Below are 17,216 nucleotides of genomic sequence, written 5' to 3'. Positions count from 1 at the left end.
CCATTACCTCAATGGCTCTCTTTTGTGGCAAAATTCCTCAGTAGGATTGTCTAAAATTTTATAATCTTTGTCTACAATTTTCCTCCCTCTGTTCTGACTTAAAGCAGTTCGCATCATTGCCTTTTTGCTCCTATTACTCACTTGACCCTACTTTTAAGCCATATTGACCATGATCTCTATTACATGAAAGCAAATGGTCATTTCTGAGTTTTTGTGTAAATACAGCAGCATTTGACACAGCTGACCATTGCTTACGCCTTGAAACTTTTGTTTTTTTGCTTGGCTTCCAAGATATATTACTTGCCTGATTTGATTTCTGCCTTTTTAAACATTTTCTCTCAATCCAATTTATCGGTTCTTCTTTACCTTCAATTATTGGAAATCCCTGGAGTCAGTCCACCAGCAGCTTTTTTTATTCTTTCCAAATCCTTAAAGGCAGTCTCACATTTTATCTTTTATATCTACATTTAGACAATCAGTAAATCCTGTCAATTGTAACTACAAAATATATTCAGAAAATTTTTAATTTCACCTATATTCCCTTCTGTGTTACCACAGTCCTATGGCTTTAAATGCCATCTATATGCTACTGACACTCAAATTGAGAGTTCCAGTATGGTCTCTCTCCTGAACTCCCAACTGGTATATCCACTTGCCTATTCAATACCTGAATTTAGTTGTTTATATTATAGACTCAATAAACATCTCACTCTAAACATGTCTAAACTGGTCACCTCACCTTCCATTCTCTTACTATCTTTCCTACTTGGGATCGAGTAACACTATTCTCCTAGTTGCTCAAGGCAAAATCTTTGATGTCATCCTTGACTTTTCTTTCTCAAAGGCCACATCTAATCAGTTAGCAAACCCTGACAGCACTGTTTCCAAAATATAAACAGAATTTGACCACTGCTGTCAATGTTGCCCAAGCCAACATCATCTCTCTCATTTGCAATACCTTACTTTAATATTTATACTAGAATCCTAACTGATCTTCATATCTTCATGCTTCCGCCCTTGTACACTGCTATTGCCCTGGTCTATTCTCAACCTAGCCACCTAAATTATCGAGTTAACATATTGTTAGATGAAGTTACTTATTTGCAAAAACTTTCCAATGGTTTCTCAAATTCCTAACAGTAAGAGCTAAATTTCTTATACTGATCCACATGGCCCTATACAATCTGCGACCCCAATCCTATGCACCCTGCCCCAACCTTTTACTTTTCTGATCTAAAGTTTTTCTCACCTAAACTCAAATTGCTTCAACCATGGTGATTTCCTTATTCCCCGGAACACTAGGCATGTTTCTGTCTCAGGGACCCTGACCTTGTTGCTCCCCTTTCCTGTAATGCTGGTCCTGCCACAATAATATAAACTCTGAAAAGGCAGCCATTTTTGTATGGTTTATTCCAGGCTACCTCTCAGCTCTCAGAACAGAGCTGGGCGCATTAAGGGCTCAATAAATGTATGTCAAATGAATGGAAAAGGATATGAAAAGTAACCTCTGCTTATATTAGCCTTTTCAATTCTTGGATGCAATTTTGGGCACAGAACTTTTCCTGAACTCAAACTTTTCCTACTATGGAACAAAGTTAAAAAACAGCCTGTAGTATTTAATAAAATACTTGAGGGTGCCAGATGAAATGAGACTACAGAACTTAACATAAAACTGGCCCACCAAATATGCCTGCTTTCCAAGACCCCAGACTCCAGTGCATCTCCATGAGCACTTCCAGAAGGCAGGGTCCTGGCCAAGGGAGAGTGACAGTTTCTATTCTACCCTGAGGGTGCTCCTGAGAGCAGGAATCTTTAAAGAGCAATGCATAACACTCAAGTGATTAAAATCAGTGATTACCCTGGATGGGGAAAAAAGTGTCAGAACTTCTTCATACCTATTTTTAAAACTTCCCTTGAAAATCATTGTATATGCTCTATAATAGACATGATATATTAGTGTATTGACACATGAACTCATATATTTAGCATATAAATCAAAAGAATACAATCATGTGCCTCATAATGACATTTTGGTCAACAAGGGACTGCATATACAATTATGGGCCCACAAGATAGTAATGGAGCTGAAAAATTTTTGTTGCCTGATGATGTCTTGGATGTATCGATAGTCCTGACCCTCTCTAGGCCTGAACTAATATGCACATTTGTGTCTCACTTTTTGACAGGAAAATTTAAAAAGAAAAAGAAACTTGCAGAATAAGGATATAAAAATAGAAAATATTTTTGTGCAGTTGTACAATGTGTGTTTTAAGCTAAGTGTTATAAAAAATTCAAAAGGTCAAAAAATTTAAGTTTATAAAGTAAAAAAAAGATGACAGTATGCTAAGGTTAATTTATTACTGAAGAAAGAAACATTTTTTTTTTTCTTTGAGTCTGAGTCTCATTCTGTCACCCAGGCTGGAGTGCAGTGGCACAATCTCAGCTCACTGCAACCTCTACCTCCTGGGTTCAAGCGATTCTCCTGCCTCAGCTTCCTGAGTAGCTGGGATTACAGGCGCACACCACCACGCACGGCTAATTTTTGTATTTTTAGTAGAGGCGGGGGTTTCACTACGTTGGTCAGGCTGGTCTCGAACTCCTGACTTTGTGATCTGCCTGCCTCGGCCTCCCAAAGTGCTGGGATTACAGATGTGAGCCACCACGCCCAGCCTGAAAAATATTTTTCTATAAATTTAGTGTAGCCTAAATGCACAGTGCTTATAGAGTCTACAGCAGTGTACGGTCATGTCCAAGGCCTTCAAATTTGTTCACCACTCACTCACTGACACACCCAGATCAACTTTTGGTCCTGCAAGATCCATTTATGGTAAGTGCCCAACACATGTGCAACATGTTTATCTTTTACACTCTATTTTTACTGTACCTCTTCTCTGTTTAGACAGTTTAGATACACACATTGTGTTATAACTGCCTACAGTATTCAGTACAGTAACATGATGTAAAGGTTTGTACCTTATACGCTACAAGAAAAACAAAAAGAGAGCTCTACGGCTCTCGTCCCCGCCCTCCTGCCACCTGCAGTCGCCTCGGCCGCACCCTGCCCGGCCCTGCTTTGCGCCACCCTGAACTGTCCAGCCTGAGGGGTCAGGCGGAGAGCCGGGCCGCGCCCGTCGGCCAACTTCTCTCACTGCCACCCGCGCCGCCTAGCGAGACCTGGGGCTGGGCCGGGCCCGCCGCGGCGCAGCAGGAAGGGAGCGGCAGCCGCGGAGAACGCCCCGCCGGACCGTGTGGCTGGCGGCCCTGCCTGGGCGCGGAGGGCGACGGTGGCGGGCCCCGCGGCCTTCTTTCAGGTACCCCAGTCCCGACTGACCACCCTGAGCCGCCCAGCCCCTTCCCCGACCCGCACCGCGGGGCCGTGGCGTAGGGGTCTTTTTGCATTTAAGCTTGCGGGTAGCGGCGGGGCGGGGCGGTGACCCCGGGCCGGAGGTCGTGGCCTCACCCCTCCCACCCTTCCTTCTCATCGCTTCCTCCCGCCTTGGCGACTGTCTCCACAGTCCGGAGCCCGGCGGAGCCCGGACCTGGCGGGGAGAGCTGCATCCACGGCCCGGCACCCAGACCCCGCCGCCGCCGTCGCCACCACTTCAGCCCATCCTTGGTACCGGCAATGCCCTTTGTATCGCCCAGTGCACTTGTGATTGACTTGGACACGGAATACTAAGAACTAATTTCTCTCCGCATCCCAGTCGCGCGGGCGGTGACCACCTCGGCTCTTTTGGGCTTAGCTGCTGCTCCTCTTGACTCTGTCCGACTTTGGGGCACCATGGACCAAAGTGGGATGGAGATTCCCATGACCCTCATCATTAAAGCATCGAATCAGAAATACAGTGACCAGACTATTAGCTGCTTCTTGAACTGGACCGTGGGGAAATTAAAAACTTACCTCTCAAACGTTTACCCTAGCAAACCTTTGACGAAGGATCAAAGATTGGTGTATTCGGGCAGACTGCTTCCCGATCATCTGCAGCTGAAAGACATTCTCAGAAAACAAGATGAGTATCATATGGTTCATCTAGTATGTACTTCTCAGACTCCTCCCAGTTCTCCAAAATCCAGCACCAATAGAGAAAGTCGTGAAGCACTGGCATCCAGCAGCAATTCTAGTTCAGATCATTCAGGATCAACAGCTCCATCATCCAGTCAAGAAACCTTGTCCTTAGCTGCCAGTTCTTCCTCGGAAGGATTGAGGCAGCATACCCTCCCACAAGTACAAACTGACGCAGCACAGTCATCAGTTTCCATATGTAATGCAAGGAAATGTAGACAACCAGTTTCCTGGGCAAGCTGCTCCACCTGGATTCCCAGTGTACCCCGCATTTAGCCCACTGCAGATGCTGTGGTGGCAACAGATGTATGCTCATCAGTATTATATGCAGTATCAAGCTGCAGTTTCAGCTCAGGCCACATCAAATGTCAACCCAACCCAGCCTACTGCTTCACAGCCTCTAAATTTTGCACATGTTCCTGGAGAAGAACCCCCACCAGCTCCAAACCTAGTGGCCCAAGAAAATCAACCCATGAATGAGAATGTTCAAATGAATGCACAGGGAGGCCCAGTACTAAATGAAGAAGACATCAATGGAGACTGGCTAGACTGGATGTACACGTTCTCACGAGCTGTGATTCTCCTTGGCATTGTATACTTCTATTCTTCTTTTAGTCAGTTTATCATGGTAATGGGAGCCATGCTACCGGTTTATTTACACCAAGCTGGATGGTTCCCTTTTAGGCAAGAAGGAGGTCATCAGCAGGCTCCCAACAATAATCCTGAAGTTAACAATGATGGGCAAAATGCAAACAACTTGGAACTTGAAGAAATGAAGCGTCTTATGGATGATGGGCTTGAAGATGAGAATGGAGAAGATGCAGGTGAAGATGCCAGTGCAATTCAGAGGCCTGAATTAATGGCTTCAGCTTGGTCTTTCATTACCACCTTCTTTACTTCACTAATACCAGAGGGGCCTCCCCAGGTTGCCAATTGACCTGAAAAACTGTGCCAGCTACAAGGAGGGTCTGACTTTAGGAAAGAGGTTTAAATAACAGTGCAATTTCAAAAAAATTTATAACTTTCTTTTGATCATCACGTACAGAGGTGTTTTTTTTCTTTAGGCTTCTCATGTATATGAATATTTTAAGCACAAATGGACTACTAAATGTTTGGGGTTTTTTTTAAGATCCTAACAGAACATAGTGTAACAATATTGGTCTTCCAGGTATTATTCATTTCAGTTTTGTGTAGTATACCAAGCCGGACCTCTTTTCATGTCTTATTCTTTAAAAAGTTGCTTTATTGGCCGGGCGACATGGCTCACGTCTGTAATCCCAGCACTTTGGGAGGCCAAGGTGGGTGGATCATCTGAGGTCAGGAGTTTGACACCAACCTGACAAACATGGTGAAACCCCGTCTCTACTAAAAATATAAAAAAATTAGCCAGGTATGGTGGCACGTACCTGTAATCCCAGCTATTCAGGAGGCTTAGGCAGGAGAATTGCTTGAATCCAGGAGGTAGAGGTTGCAGTGAGCTGAGATTGGGCCATTGCACTCCAGCCTGGGCAACAGAGTGAGATTCAATCTTAAAAACAAAAAAGGAGCTGCTTCACATATAAATGTCTATAGCTAGTAGCCCAGCCCTTTAATGTTTAATTTGAATAAATATATCTATTTTCTGTGAATTATCTTGAAAGTTTTAAACAGAATGACCTCATAGTTTTTAATAGAGGATATTATTTACCTGAAATGTGCTAGTAGCATCTTGCCAAGCCATAAAGCAATAAACTTCTCAATAATCTTAATTTTGACATTTGAATAAGTAATGGAAAGTTTCTATTTTAAGGGCATGTATCCCATCAATTGGAATCAGTACCTTAACAGAAAAATGCAGCTCTTCAATGGAATTAATGTGATACAAAATGTTTGATACAGGCAGTACTTTTATAAAATAAGATATTCTAGAAATTGCTCCCTATAATTTTTTAAATAAAAAGTCAATTATGGTAAACATTAAAAAAACACATATATCCTAGGTGTGTAGTAGGCTATACCATCTAGGTTTGTGTAAGTGCACTCTATGATTTTCATGAAATGACAAAAATCACCTAACAAATATTTATCAGATAATATCCCTGTTGTTAAGTGGCACATGACTGTACATATGAACGTGTTTTGTTTTGCTTTTCCAAGGCTATCAACTTAGAGAGTATGCCCTCATTCGTGTCTTAGAATCTTCCAAGTCCAGGACTAAGAAACTAGTGAATTGTTCTACCATGTGATAATGACCCATAACTCAATCCTTCATTTCCTATTCCAGGATAAGTCTTTTATTTGGATGATTGATTTTTAAAAATCCACTATGTTTAGGGCAATATCCGCTCCACCTGACAGAACAAGTCATCAGAATATAGCAGTCCAACATTTATACCAGAGATATGAAGACATATGAAAGGATTAGTTCCCCCAGGAGCTCTCTTCCATCTCTCCTATTTGGAACTACTCTCTCCTATTTCTTCTACCTTAATTTAGTCTCTTTATCTCTTGCCTAGATTACTTCTATGACCTTTTAAATAGCTTCTGTACCTTCACTTTAAACATCATTCAAAGAATGGTGAGCTGGAGGTGACTCATATCATACTGAGGGTCCAATTGCTAAATACACGAAAACTGTTGGAAGCTTACGCTCAGAAATGAGAGTAGTTACATAATGGAAATTGGCAAGAACTACAAATCAGGGCTTATGTTCAATATCTATATTATGCTTCCTTTAAGAATTATAAAAAACAGACAATATAAATTTAGAAAGAATAATAATTGAAATCAACTGTTTAGAGTATCCATGCAAGATTTATGAAAAAAAAAAAAAAGATTCTGAATAAAAATGGCAATAAGTTTAAAGTGATAGGTTATTTAAAGGTTGTTTTTCACATTTATTTATGGTTACTATTTTTGTCTTTTTTCCATCAGTTTTCCTATTTCTACAATTAACATTAATACTTATATACAAAATTGTCCTAAAAGTTTAGTATAAAGAAAGTGTTTATACTTGGGAAGTACAGGAACAGAAATCTCAGAAACCTAAAGATTATATCTTCTTTGTTACAATGTTAGTGGTTTCTTTGAATTAAGAAATATATTATTCCTTTTCCGAATTAAAGAATATATTTTGACTATACCCTGTAGATTCTACAAAGATTAGAACTGAGTCCTATTTAAGAAAATTGAACATTAAAAATAGCAAAATTATGAGCTATTTCTATACCAAAATTATTACTTTTCTTTCTGAATTTTTAAAAAATAGTTCTCCATGGCTTTTATCCATTCTTTCATTCATACATACATCAGAGGTGAATTGAGCCCTACTGGGACATTTACTCCCATTTCTCAGGACCCCTCCAGCTATAAACAATTTTGATCTACTTCTGGTCAGTGGGATTGAAAAATGTAAAGGTATTAGTACTAAGTACCAATTGAAGGTTTCTCTGTTTCTCTTCAAAGTAAAGCTTTTCTGAATAATGGCCATTGCACTAGAGAATCAAAGCTTTATTTACAATATTATTAAATTCTAGGTTAGTCACTGAAAATATCTGATGTGTGTATATTTTATGAAAGTATTCCTCTACTGAGTTTAAATGTCACTTGACTATAATGAGAGTTCCCTGATCTACTGACACTTACATCCTTTCAGATCTCTATTTCTTATCTTCTCCATCTATCTATCTCCTACTCTGATGACTTTGTATTTCACTGAAGAGAAATGCAAGCAGAAGGCAACTTACACAGGCTTCCAGGACCACACGGATCCTCTTCCCTGCACCTTGCCTATTGTTCCTTTTTTCCTTTTACTGTGGATGAAATGTTTCTACTTCTAAGTAGGCCCCCCACTTTGATGAAAACTTTCCAAAAGATCTTTACTTTCTGCAAGTCAAAACTCCTCTATAAAAGGAGACAGATCATCACCTCTTAACTTCTCAAGGATATTGCTCCACCAATTCTCTCTTTTCTGATTTCAATACGATGTTTTCTTTTTCCTTTATTCGATAGATACTGTAATTTCTCAATGCTTTATAGTGTGCTCATGCACACACACACACACACACACACACACACACACACACACACACAGCTGCTGCCTATATCTCATTTTCGCTTAGCATAAAAATTCCTTGATGGAGTTGAGTGAATGATTTTTCTAGTTTTTCTCCTCACATTCTTTCTTGAACGCTTCCACCTAATTTCTGTTCTTTCAAGGAGATAACACTTCTGCCCTACAGGACTGCCCATCAGAACCTAGAGCCCAGGAGAGCTACAATTATAGTGAGAGATACACAGACATATAGAAGAGTAATATTGCCTTCTATCTCTAACGAGCTGTTGTTCATCTTTTCTCTTTTTCCTTTGTCTCCCACTCCTGTTGCCTTAGTCCAGGCTCTTCTTTGTTCTTTAAACTATTACAACAGACATCTAAATGATCACTGGGCCACAACTTTTACAACTCACTCTCGCCCATCCTCCACACTGCTGCCAGTGTTAACTTTATAAAAACTTCAATGAAAACTTTCCAATAGATCTTCACTTCCTACAAGTCAAAATATAAACATGTAGCCTGATGTAACATAGACCAATTGCCCCAAACCCTGTAACACATGATCTTGAAATAACACAGAAAAGATAGAGCTAGTTTGGAGTATTTTTCAGATAATCTATTGAGCTCTTGATGTCTGCTTATCTTATAGGACTAGGCTGTGCCTAGCCGAGAGAAGAAACCTTTTAGATAATTCTTACATAGATATTTCTTTCAAACATGGATCAAATTGTGCCACTCTCCTTGCTTAAAACTCTACATTATTTCTTTATGGAGAAAAATGAAAATTCTTAGAAGTCTATTTAAGTTTTGACATAATCTATGTTCTGAGTATATCTTTAAACCACTCTCCACTGCTCATTTGTGCTCATGCCACAAACCATTTGTGATCTCAGGGCTCTCACACATGCTGTTCTCTCCGCCTGGGACACATTTTAGCTTCAGTTTTGTACTATGAGTGTTTTTTTCTCCATGGTGTAAAAGAGTAAATGTAAGAAGCAGCAGCTTTTCCTGGAGGAGGAGAGAATTTTGATTTAGATGATTTCCTAACAGCTAGCAGCAGTCAGTCTAAAGTGAGGACTAAAAATAAAATCCTAGGCTGGGCACGGTGGCTCACACCTGTAATTTCAGCACTTTGGGAGGCCGAGGCCGGTGGATCACGAGGTCAGGAGTTTGAGACCAGCCTGGCCAACATGGTGAAACCCCATTTCTACTAAAAGTACAAAAATTAGCCAGGCATGATGGCAGCACTTGTAATCACGCTACTTTGGAGGCTGAGGCAGAAGAATCAATTGAACCCAGGAGGTGGAGGTTGCAGTGAGCTGAGATTGTGCCATTGCACTCCAGCCTGGGTGACAGAACGAGACTCTGTCTCAAAAATAAATAAAATAAAATAAAATCCCAATCCCCGCAACTGACTGAATGGACCAAGGGGACCCCAGAGAAACCTTAACAACTGAGTTCCCAGCCATGACAGTACAGAAGGCTCAACATACCTCATTATACCCTCACCCTTTTATGGTTCAGACAAAATAATTTATCAGCATTAATGTCAAAATAGAGATCATAAGAATGACAGAAGGGACTTTTTGTAGCAATAAGACACCAAATTAGAATAACATACCTAAGAAATGAGATATCTATGTCCTGTTTTTAATTTGGTATCTTATTGCTACAGAGTCATGCCAGGCAAGGGTTAAGTGACACACCTTACACCTAAACAATAAACTCTGTTCTGCCACAAGGCTTTTTAAAATTTTCTCTCTAGCTAAACAAGCACCTCATAATAAGCAATATTTAAACAATTGCAGTTCACCAACTGACAGACACTGAATAACTGACCCCTCTGTTCCACAAGCCATAACCTCTGCTTTGACTGGACAAGACTGATTTCAGTAACTTTCTTCTGATAAGATATCACTGACCATAGACTGGTTCTGGCCAGTTTACAGAGGCTGTGCACTTGAGTGCATTTATATCCCTGCTTCACCTTTTGACATATGGGCCTAACTATAATGTATTTAAATGCAAAGTCTCCATGCCTAAGTGAACATGGAATGCATGTAGCATGCATGTATGCTCATCACTCATGTGTCAGGACCTCTTTTATGATTATTCAAAGCTCTTCCTTTAACCTGTTGAATATGTAGCCAAGCCAACCCATGCAACAGAAAGTTCCTGCCCCAACCCTTCCTCCTTCAATGTGCGTGCTAACAGTCTTTGCTAAAGGCTAGGCGTCCTAGCCTGTCAGAATGGCCACCTTATAGGGCGCAACCTTCCATAAAAAAGAAAGTCTTCTTTCTTAATTTATACATTTGTGATTCTTAGGTTGACAAAAGTGATGGTTGGACATTTTGTACCTCAGGTCCCCAATCAGATGGTTGACCTGCTCCAAACACAGATTCTACAATGTGCCCCTCCCCCAACCCCCTGCCAGGTAGAAAACCAGAGACAGTACTCAAACTCAAGATCTTAGGACAAAAAATTGACACCTTATCCAGTTTTATTGGTGGACCAAAGCAAAGTCTGTCAAATAGCCTGCCAGCCTGGAGCATGCAGTGGTCTGTGAGACCAGCTAAAACATCAGGCTTATACAACACTGCATGTGTTTTATCTTGTGATTCTATTTCCTTTGTCAAACAACACTTTAGATAGCACAATGCAAAATAAAAGCCCAAAAAACAGGGCAAGAAGGGATAAAAAAGAATGGCCTGATTTCACCAAGGACGCCAAACAAATGAGATTCAGTAGCAAAATCCAGATACCAAACTAAGAAACCAAGAAAATTGAAGAACAAATAGTAGAGGAACTGAACTCATACACACAAAGCAAAATGCAGACTTGTGCTGATTTAGTCACATCAGGAAAGATTCAACAAGCTAAGAAAATCAAGGTGCAAAGGGTCTCCATGTGAACCACTGGATGAAGGATGGGGTCTGTAGTAATAGGCAGTATAGACCAAATCTTGGTGGTGGTCTAGGGATACTGTGCACATAAAGATAACCCAAATGAGAATAACTGGAAACTATTTATTCAGAGTCTGCATATCAAGGGAGTTAGCTACCATTACTTGCATCTGTCAGAGACTCAAAAGCAAAAAGGAAAATGAAAAAATTTTAATGGTGAAAAAAAGAAAAGGCTTCTGGTGCACTCCAATTAGAGGTTGCTGGCATGGGGAAGCTGGAAGTCGGCGAATGAGAAATGGGACAACTTACGTGATTGGTTTGAGGATCTATTTGGTTTTCTCTAGTTGGTTCTCATTGGAGGGAAGAAAAATATTGGCAGTCACTGACCATTCTGGGCTGATTGCTGCAGAGGTTGTGGGTCAAAGTTCTATTTTCAAACATGGTCTGGCCATTGCCTATTTGTATATTTGCTCTCTAACACATGTTCTAATAGCTTTACCTCCTGATTTTTAAGTTTTAGAACTTCAGAAAATGTGTCTATTTAATGAGAATTATTAAAGCTTTTAAATTATTTTTTCTGTCCTCTACAAACATTATGAGAAAAATTCTCCATATTTTATGCATTCTTAATATACTACTATTTCCATTGATAATCTTAGTAAAAGAATGGAAAAAATGTAGTAGATTCAAATTCCTACCTAGCCACTTAGAAGCATAATGATTTTCAAGCTTCTTAACTCCTATGGTTTGAATGTGTTCCCTCCAAAATTTATGTTGAAACTCACTTCTCCATGCAGCAGTCTTAAGAGGATGGGGTCTTTTGGAGGTTATAGGCTATAAAGACTCTGCCCTCATGGATGAGATTACCGCCTCAAAAAAAGTCTGGGGAGGACTATCTAGGCCCTTTTAACTATTTCCTCCGTTCTGTCATGTGAGGACACAGTATTTGTCCTTTCTAGAGGACACAGTGTTCAGGACGTCATCTTGGAAATAGACACTGGGCTGTCAGCAGACTGGGCTCTCAGATCTTGGATTTCCCAGCCTCCAGAACTGTAAGAAAGAAATTTCTTTGTTTGTAAATTATCCAGTCTCAAGGAAATTTGTCATAGCAGCACAAACAAACTAACATTAATCACAGCTTCACTTCTCTCGATGTAATATAAAGATAATGTACTGGTCACTTCTCAGGATTGACCTCATAAAGGAGAACCTTTTCTCCCTTACCCAATGTGTATATTATTTCAGCATCCTTGGAACCATGTATCTTTGATATAAATTGCATTTGTTGGCTACAAATTTGATTTCTTCGAATCTTGTAAGTATATCTCTGTGATTGAATTCATGATGGTCTTTTGTCATTAGGGTTAAAATTTAAAGGTAAGGTTTTATGTATGAGACAGAGCCAGAAGAGGAGAGAAGTGATTCTGTAGAAAGCTTTTTTTCTTCTTTACATCTAGACTGCGTACTTCTCTTCTTTCTTGTAAGTTTCCCTTAGATAGGTGCTGCCGTACCCTCTGCAACCACAGCTGGGACATGGGTTGTGAATAGGCTGTGAATCCTAATAATACCCTTTAACCTCTAGAAACATATGCGGAAGAGCTGAGAGGGACGTGGGAAGAGAATATGCTCCGGGACTGAGGTGGCTGTTGAAGTGGGATAAGGAGACGCTAAGAAACATTTTTACGTGCAACATATCAGGGAAAGCTTACTGGGAAGAAACGTTCAGGGTCCTGGAGCCCCGGTCGGCACGGCCCAGGTCCTGTGCAAACCTGCTTGTCCACAGGCATCAGCCTTCCTTTGAACGCCTCCCCAGATGCTCTACCCTCAGACCTAGCAAAGACCACCACCAGTATCTAGTGTAGAGCCTAGAGCCGGGCGTGCTGCGTCTGCGCGTGCGCGCACTGTCTGCGCCTACCGAAAGGGCGCGCGCATGGCCAGACCTGCCACTTCCCGGAGTTACCCGTGGCGTCCTAGCCAGCCTCAGAAGTCGCGGTTTGTAAGCAGCAGGGCTTTGGTGCAGGGAGGCCTGGGTGAGACTTGCCTCTGTGGCCTAGCGCTAGTGTAGGGGTTCCCGCGAAAAGCAAGAGGAGAGTTGCGCACCCGGACTTGTCCGGGTCATTCTCAACCCTCTCCCCAAAGAGATGAAACGGTTTGTTCTTCCGTAGTAGAAAGGGTCAGGGCCCCGGGCTCCTCCGGGGCTAGAGGAGAGGCCGCATAGCACTGGCTAGAGACCAGGGATGGGAACCGCGCCCCATGACAGAGCTCGGGAAAATCCACCGGGGTGCCGCGTGGTAACGTGACGAAAGTGCAGTACTGTTTTCCTCAACCTGGGAGTCAAAAAGGACAGGTAATAGGACGGCGAGGCGGGAGGCAGACAGGGCCCAATGAGGCTGCGCCGGGGACAGATTCTGGGAGAGGCGCGCCCCCAACCCCTACTCTGCCCCCTGCGGAGCTGGTGAAGTTCTCAAGTCTTGAGAGGTCCGTCTGTCCTTCCAAGGCTCCTTCAGTCAGGGATACCAAAGCACCTGAAAGAGTATCCTCACAGAATCCAGGCCAAGTGTGCCTGTCAGTCTTTCATGAATCAAATCTTTAAAAACAGCCCAAAGGATGGTAGGTGGGGAGCCGGCTGGGAGTGGAGGGATGGCACTCCTTTTTTCCCAAGGCACCATTATAGGCCACTTGATTGACAACTTTAAAGTGGTTTCACTAAATTTAAATAGCAATAGAAATAAAATATATATGATTTCCTTTTTAGTAGACACATTTCTGATGATCAAATATTAGCATATTGTGGAAAAGTATGTAATAAGAGAAACTCCCGTATTATATTCACTTCTGAATTAAAAGTATTTTTGATAAAGCCAACGTAGTTTTTTTTTAATAGACAATTTTTAAAGCAGTTTTAGATTCACAGCAAAATTGAAAAGACGATACAAAGATTTTCCATATCCTGCTTGGTCTCACATATGCATAGGCTACGCTATTATCACCCCACCAGAGTTGTACATTTGGTACAGTTGATTAACCTACATTGTCACATCATTATCACCCAAAAGTCCATAGTTTACATTAGGGTTCCTCTTGGTCTTGTATATTCTATGGATTTGGACAAATGTATAATGATGTATCCCCCTTTACTGTAGTGTCATATAGAATAGTTTCACTGCCCTAAAACTTACCTCTACTTCACCCTCTCATCTCTCCCTTTCCCCAATCACTGGCAACCACTGATCTTACTGTCTCCAGAATGTCATATACTATAGTTGGAATCATACAGTATGTAGCCTTTCAGACTAGCTTCTTTCACTTTGTAATATGCATTTAAACTTCCTCCATGTCTGTATTGGGCTGTTCTTGCACTGCTATAAAGGAATATCTGAGACTGGGTTATTTTAAGAAAAGAGGTTTAATTGGCTCACAGTGCTGCAGGATTTACAGGAAGTCTACCAGCATCTTCTGGGGAGGCCTCAGAAAGCTTCCAGTCACGGCAGAAGGCAAAAGGGAAGCAGGCATATCACATGGCAAAAGCAGGAGCAAAAGAGAGAGAGAGAGGGAAGGTGCTATACACTTTTAAACAACCAGATCTTTTGAACTCACTCAGTCACCAGGACAGCACCAAGAGGATGGTGCTAAACCATTCATGAGAAATCCACCCCCATGATCTAATAACCTCCCACCAGGCCCCACCTCCAGTACTGGAGATTCCAATTCCACTGAGATTTGGGCAGGGACAAATATCCAAACTATATCACTAGCCATGTTTTCATGGCTTGAGAGCTTTTTAGTACTCAATAATATTTCATTATCTGGATGTGCCACAGTTAAAGAATACTACTCAAGCATCAAAGGACATTTTAGTTGCTTCCAAGTTTTGGCAATTGTGAATAAAGCTGCTATAGAAACCTGTATGCATGAAATTATAAACCATAAACAATAGGCTACCTAATAAGCAGTGTTACAATTTATAACATTTTGTGAAAACTGCAGAACTTTGAAATCTTAAAACCTACGTCAAAAGAGACAATGGGTTTTATTTGGGTTTCTGCAATAGTTTCAGTAATAAAGCTCAAGAGCAAATTCTTCTGTCACTTCACTATCTCACAAAATAGTAGTATATGTTATCTCGTTAAATTCTTGCAACAACTATTGTAAATTAAGAAGAGCAGGTAAGATCTACCCCTGATAGAAGACATTGAGCCTAAAAAAGTACTCAACCAACAAAATATAGCTACCTGTAAGACCCAGGGCAAGAACTACTAATCTCTTTTGACTTCAGGACTTTCCATCATATCATGCCACCTCCAGTTAAAGAGTTGTACTAACCTCAATTTAGGACTCCGCAGCCATAATTTTTCAATTAAACACTAATATAAAATTAATACGGCTCAAAAGTTTGAAGTTGATAGATATATACTAATTTTATATAATTATTAATACAGTTATAAGCTGCTATCTCCTATCAGAAGTATGTAATATGGTTGCTACTTTATATTAATAGCAGTATTAAAATAGTAATGCTATTTATCAGTGTTATTTCTTTGTTGATCCATGGTTTACTTAAAAGTATCTTAAAATAGAATTTTTAAATATTTGTGGATTTTCCAGAAATACACGTTTCGCTGAATTCTAATTTCAATCTGTTGTGATCAGAGAACATATACTGCTACATTTCAAATCTTTTAATGTATTCATATTTAAAATTCTTTTTACTTAGCAATCACCAAGTAATTTCTCAGGAAAAATAAGAGACCCAACTGTACTTTTTCTCAAATACAGCAATCTGGTTAAAAATTCTGATAGTAGATTTTCTCTTGTTCTGCTAACGAGAAAAGTAGGATTATGAAAGTTCTGACAATGAAAGAGCAATTTAAAAATCAATATGTAAATTTATTAGTTTCTTTTTTTATTTTTTGGACTGTGTTTCACTTTATCCCCCAGGCTGGAGTGCAGTGGAGTGATATTGGCTCACTACAACCTCTGCCGCCCGGGTTCAAGCAATTCTGCCTCAGCCTCCCAAGTAGCTAGGATTACAGGCACCTGCCACCATGCCCAGCCAATTTTTGTATTTTTAGTAGAGACTAGGTTTTACCATCTTGGCCAGGCTGGTCTTGAACTTCCGACCTCGTTATCTGCCCACCTCAGCCTCCCAAGCAATCCCATGCCTGGGATTGCAGGCATGAGCCACCACACCCAGCCTAGTTTCTCTTAAAATTCAAGAATTTTGGATTATTTAAGAGTGATTTATGAAATTATGAAATAATATCTGAAGCAAAACTTTCTTTCATAATAGCTGAAGATTTTATCACTCCTCTCCAAATAAACAACTAGAAGAAAAGAAACCAATAAGTACATAGACAATTTGAATGACACTACCAGTCAACTTAACCTATTAACATATATAGAATATTATACCTAATGCCTGAAGATTGTACATTCTTTTTATATATTCTGAAACATTCCCCAAGGTAGACCACTGGACCATAAACAAATCTGAATACATTCAAAAGACTTGAAATGCAACAGTATATGTTCTCTGATCACAACAGATTGAAATTAGAATTCAGCAAATCATATATTTCTGGAAAATCTACAAATATTTAAAAATTATATTTTAAGATCCTTTTAAATAAGCCATGGATCAAAAAAGAAATCACAAAGGAAATTAGAAAACATTTTAAATGATTGATAGTTAAAGTATAACATACTGAAATGTGGGATGAAGCTAACTCAGTGATTAGAGAGAAATATGCACCTTTGAATACTTATATACAAACGAAGACAATGAATGACCTAAGCTTCCAACTTAAGCTTAAAAACGTAGAAGGAAAAGTATAAAAATAGAAATCAATGAAACATAAAATGTACATAAGGTAGAGAAAAATAAATAAAACCAAACAGTTCTTTAAAAAGAGTAACCAAATTGATAAACCGTATCTAGCCCATATAAGAGAGAGACAGAGAAAGAGAGAAAGCAAATGACCAATATCAGGAATGAAAGGGGAGATACCACATAGACATTTAAAAAATAGTAAGATAATACTATGAAAAACTTAATGCTAACAATTTTAACAACTTAGCTAAAATGGGCAAATTCTTTAAAATCTAAAATATACCAGAGCCAAGATGAGTAGAAGTAGAAAATATGAATATCTAATAAATAATAATTAAAAAAAATTTTTTTCTACCTCATGCCCTTTTCTTTATTATTTTTGATCCT

The 17,216-nt window shown here is 40.0% G+C and overlaps 1 pseudogene across 1 annotated transcript in view; it reads left to right on the top strand.

The window, feature by feature from the left end:
- Window positions 1–3,188: 3,188 nt before the first annotated feature.
- LOC128928432 (homocysteine-responsive endoplasmic reticulum-resident ubiquitin-like domain member 2 protein pseudogene) overlaps window positions 3,189–17,216 on the top strand; it is a 23,789-nt pseudogene continuing 9,761 nt past the window's right edge. The window contains exon 1 of the transcript XR_008473408.2: window positions 3,189–13,346. The product of XR_008473408.2 is annotated as a homocysteine-responsive endoplasmic reticulum-resident ubiquitin-like domain member 2 protein pseudogene (transcript). The remainder of the gene's footprint in view (window positions 13,347–17,216) is intronic.

Source organism: Callithrix jacchus, chromosome 11 (genome assembly GCF_049354715.1).
Source record: "Callithrix jacchus isolate 240 chromosome 11, calJac240_pri, whole genome shotgun sequence".
NCBI classification, from domain to species: Eukaryota; Metazoa; Chordata; class Mammalia; order Primates; family Cebidae; genus Callithrix; species Callithrix jacchus.
Note: the sequence above shows the minus strand (reverse complement) of the source record. Positions and strands in the feature narration are given on the sequence as shown.